Source organism: Rutidosis leptorrhynchoides, chromosome 10 (assembly GCF_046630445.1).
Source record: "Rutidosis leptorrhynchoides isolate AG116_Rl617_1_P2 chromosome 10, CSIRO_AGI_Rlap_v1, whole genome shotgun sequence".
NCBI lineage: Eukaryota > Viridiplantae > Streptophyta > Magnoliopsida > Asterales > Asteraceae > Rutidosis > Rutidosis leptorrhynchoides.
Window position 1 is genome coordinate 307082729 of NC_092342.1, and position 6000 is coordinate 307088728.

Genomic DNA, 6000 nt, shown 5'->3' on the forward strand with positions numbered 1-6000 from the left:
TGTATTACTATTATTTATTAAGAGTATTATTATCATAATTAATAAGATTAATTTATAATCTATAAAAATAAATATATAGATATAACATATAACATATATATATAACAATCGGATATAAAAACAGTTATATAAAAAAAATCGATATGCAGAGTTATATAAATACATACACATTATTAGGATTTTAATTAATCACAATTATTAACTATTAACTATTAACACATAAGATCATACGTATGAATTAAACTTTACAGCTTAAACCTACAGTATCTGATTTGTTTGATATCCCCAGTTGTTAGATATCACTCTCAAAATTGTACCAAGTTTGTTAGGTATCACCATCACCTTTTAATTTTTTTTTATTTTTTTCTCTATAACTTTGATTCTTCTTAATTCTTGTCGACTAAATGGAGAATTTGGTTACACATCAACATCTAAATTCGATACACAACAAACTAGGATATATTATAAGTGTTATTATCCAGTTAATCACTCAGACTCATTTAATCAATATCCACAAGCACGAACCCACAAACATAACAAATTCTTGATCTCTACTTCTACTTCCTTGAATCAAGAACCCAAGAACACGATCATCATCCTCTAAAACAACCTATCATAATCGATCATCGGTTAAACCACCACCTTAAACCTCCACCATGAATCACCACCCTATCACATCTCTCGGTCACCATAACCACGACCACCACTCTAATCATATAAATAAACACCATGACTAACCATTGTTGCTGTTATATTTTCTATTTGATCCACCAAAACCCGTCACCTTTGAATCACCATCACTTGCAAACCATAAAACCAACCAACCTCTCCTATTTCTGTTTCACTATTTCTGGTCAAAACCCAAAGCCAAAAAGGGTGCTTCTCGGACCCATTACCTTTTCATTTGCGTTGCTACTCATTTAACGTTTTGCAGACCCAAAATCACCATGATAAACATCTGTCATTGCAAACTGATTCTGTTTCAAATCATCACTGCAGACGGCCTTCTATTTTTTTTTCTTTTCTGATCTATACAAAGCCCACACATCTCAACCAAAACATCTCTGCTACTCTTTTATGTACAAATGGAAACGAAAGGTAAAGAGGTAGATAGACTGAGTAGTTTGTGTATACAAATTAGAATTGGCCAACAAGGATATATAGGAAATTAATATAACGCATTATAAAAGTTTGCGCATGTGGATTATAATAGAACATGTTGGCCGACATTTCCCTAACCCACTTGAATTAATAAAGCAATCACATCATGGAACCAACTAGTGCTACGTTCTTTTTTTTTTTTTGAAAAAGGCAGTGGAGCCTAACTTTTACCTTGCATAAGACCCACCATGTTGTTGTAGCTTTCATGCATGCTCAAAAGACATAAATATCAACCAAAACCCATCTTCAATTACGTAAACTGCAGTCTATTTGTTTCTGTTACAAATCAAGTTATTACGCTTCCATGGCAGCTGCTATTTTCTGTTTGGATCGAACGAACCAAATCCTACAACACTCATTTTCCTGTTACACTAGTTCCATATCTTATTTCCTCTAAAACTGACCCACTTCTAATAAATTTGATATGTTGGGCTGCTGCATATTGACCGTTTGTTTTTCCTGGACTACAGCTCCTATTTTTTTTTTGCTTGGGCCGAAATTGCTTAATTGTTTTATAATTGGGCCGAGACCCTAGCCTTCTAGCCGTGATCTAGCTTCTCTTGGTACTTCGTGTTAGAATAAACGACGACAATGAGTGCTTTGTTAATCAATCGTTAATGAATTATGAAGATGACTGGAAATAATGATGATCGAAAGTTATAAATTTTGATGATGATGATTAAGTTAACAAATGATGTTAATTGATGTTAATAATAAGAGTAGATGATGACGATTGGTTTGATAAAACATAAAATGAAGATGATGATTAGTGAATACATAAAATGATGATGAATACTCGAAGATGATGGTGACTAGCGAAATGAATGGGTGGTGATGATATTCGATTATGATCAAGTAGGATGATGATTAGGATGTTGAAGATGATAATAATTTGGTTATGATGATGATACATGAATTATGATAATGGCGAGATGATGATTCTGTTACAGAGATATATGTATAGATATAGGGACAATTGATGATGATGCTCTTTTATTATGTCGACGGTTCGAGCTGCACCAATCTAAAACACCCTAACAGATGTTATCGAGAACTACTCCCATTACCTTTATTTAGGAAACCATAACTTGCAATTATCATTTTCTGTTTGTTGGGCTAAATTACTTTGTGAAATTTGGGCCGTTAAGTTTATATTGGTTGGGCCAAAATCATTGTGGTGCAATCAGGCTAATAAGTTTCTCCTTGTTGGGCTAAGGATTATTGGACTACATTTCTTTTTCACTAAAGGGTTATATGTTTTCGGGTATAACTTAAATCAGAAAAACCGAAACAGCTGAATGGTTAAGGAGTGTTTTGGGTGAGCGGGAGGTTGCGGGTCCGAGCCTCGTCTAGGGCATTCTTTTTAGAAAAGCTTTGAGGATATACATTCTTATTTTACATCTATTATCATTATTATTATTATTATCATTATCATTATTATTATTATTATTATTATTATTATTATTATTATTATTATTATTATTATTATTATTATTATTATTATTATAAGAATTAGTATTACTACTATTATTACTATTTTTTTTTATTAAAACTACCCTTATATCAAAAATTAATTTTTTTTTACTAAAGTTATTTAAATTTCAGTTAGGATTAGTATTACTATTATGAACATTATTTATATAAATATTTACATATAACAAATTATTGATTTTAAATATAATATTAAACTATATAAATATCAACTATTTTAAATATATACAAATTAAATATATAAGATATATAATTTAAGATATAATAAATGAACTTATTTGATCATAATTATATGTGTTAATATATATATATATATATATATATATATATATATATATATATATATATATATATATATATATATATATATATATATATATATATATATAAATGATATAGGTTCGTGAATTCGAGGCCAACCCTATACTTATTCAATGTCATTATATGTATTTTTACTACAAAATACAGTATGGTGAGTTCATTTGATTCCCTTTTACTCTTTACATTTTTGGGACTGAGAGTACATGCGCTGTTTTTATAATTGCTTTATTAAATGCTTTTGAAATATATTTTGAACTGCGAATACATGAAATGCTTTTATAAATGTTTTACGAGATAGACACAAGCAAAACATTCCTCGAATGAATTATTATGCAGACAGAAGTTCTGCGGATTATTATTGAATTATGTGGACATGATAATTGCCACCATTGAATTATGTGGATATGATAATTGCCACTATTGAATTATGTGGACATGATAATTGCCACCAGTTGATGTGAATGTTATATATCGAGAGAATGATTTTATACACATGTTATGTGTATGTTATTTTTGTGCACAAGATATGTGTACGGTTACTATGATTTATGAAAATGGTTTCGTACACGAGAAAGATGTACTGTATTTAAAAGATATAGCATGTACATTACAGGTGGGTATAGGATTCGGGCCCATTTGTACCATGCAGCATTTGAATTTTGTGGTCTATCAAAATGATGAATTTTATTGTTTTATGATAAACCTATGAACTCACCAACCTTTTGGTTGACACTTGAAAGCATGTTTATTCTCAGGTATGAAAGAAATCTTCCGCTGTGCATTTGCTCATTGCAAAGACATTATTTGGAGTCGATCATCGCAATGAAACCAGATGTTGGTGACTTCGTCCAGACGGATTGGGACGGGTTATGACATAACGGACGTATGTTATTTGAGTTTATGACACGTTGGTTTGCGTGTATTAAAACGAATGGGGTAGTTTTCATTATAGCGTTAAGTTTAGTTACCAGGGTGCTCTGTTATGTAGAATCTATTGATAAACGTTTCTAGATGAAACAACTGAAATCTTGTGATCTACTTTTATATACAGATTATGCGAAACACTAAAACTATGAACTCATCAACCTTTGTGTTGACACTTGTTAGCATGTTTATTCTCAGGTTTCCTAGAAGTTTTCCGCTGTTTGCTTATGTGTTAGACAAGCTATGTGCATGGAGTCATACATGACATATTTTTCAAAGAAACATTGCATTCACCAAATCATCACCATGTATCTTATTTTGACTGCATTGTCAACGGAAGTACTATTGTAAACCATTATATTACGGTGATTGTCTATATGTAGAAATCATCAGATGTCGAAAACCTTTGATTTAAATATTCATTTATGTGTGCCTTTTCAAAAGAATGCAATGTTTACAAAACGTATCATATAGAGGTCAAATACCTCGCAATGAAATCGATGAATGACGTGTTCGTCCATATGGATTTGGAGTGATCGTCACACATACGTAACATCATCACTGTCATTTCTGTTTCTGTTATTCGACAAGAACCTGCTGCTATGAAAACGTTCTTGTTGCAACCACCATACACCTGCTGCTTCATATTTTTTTGTTTATAGCCAATGTAGATGAGGTGAGATGTTAAAGTTAATATTTATGGTATGATGATGCCACTACTAGACGAACCTTGAACAAATATAATTGCTATTGTTTGCTTTCCTATTGTCGATATTTATTGAACAAAAAGGACACCACTTGACAACACTTTAGTTAGTGGGAGTACAAAGTGCTTCTTTTGTCTTGAAAAGTATTACATAAATTGGAAGGCTATGATGGTATTAGGTGGGAACCTTGATTTGGCGATTAAAAAAGAAAAAGAAAAGAAACATGCCTGATGGCCTATGCTCGATCATATCATCCCTTGTTTCTAATTTTGGACTGAGAACCTTAGTTTAAGTCTTGGGCCGTAAGCTTGTTAGTGGACCACAATGTTTAACATATTAGGCCTTGACACTTGAACCTATTAAATTTCTAGTTGGGCCGAAAATTGTTGTTGGGCCGAGATGCAGCTAGGGGTTTGCCTGTTGGGCCGAAAGGATGACAGTGATAATGATGTATATGTATACGATATATGTGATGATGATAATTTAGCTACGTTGAGAAAGAACGATTAAAAGAGGATGATAGATGATTATTGATGATGATGGTTCGAAGGTGAAAATGATGATTACACGATGAAGACGAGGATACGATGTAGGAAATGATAATGGTGATGTACATGATAATGGGTTTTATTAGGATGTTGATGGTGATGATAAAAAAATAGAATTGGAGTAGATGGTTAGGAGTGTGTCTGGTGAATGGGAGGTCGCGGGTTCAAACCCGGACTTGGGCATTATTCTTTTAAGGGCTACTTCTTTGAGGTAGTTTACTTATTACTTCTTATTATTATTATTATTATTATTATTATTATTATTATTATTATTATTATTATTATTATTATTATTATTATTATTATTATTATTATTATTATTATTATTATTATTAAGGTTACTAAAATCATTATTTTTAATATTAACATATAACTATTATTATTATTATTATTATTATTAAATGATAGTATTAGTATTATTTTTAATGACCCGTTCATATCGATTATAAACGATTCACAATAGTTGATTACATCGCGAGGTTCTGACCTCTATATGATACGTTTTACAAACATTGCATTCATTTTTAAAAGACAAACTTTCACTTCAACAAAAGTTGACAGGCATGCATACCATTTCATAATATATCCAAACTATAAATGACTTAATAATAATCTTGTTGAACTCAATGACTCGAATGAAATGTCTTTTGAAATATGTCATGAATGACTCCAAGTAATATCTCTAAATTGAGCAAATGCACAGCGGAAGATTTCTTTCATATCTGAGAATAAACATGCTTTCAAGTGTCAACCAAAAGGTTGGTGAGTTCATTAGTTTTTCATAAACAATCATTTTCAATAATATAATAGACCACAAGATTTCTATTTTCATTTTTCATAAACATCAT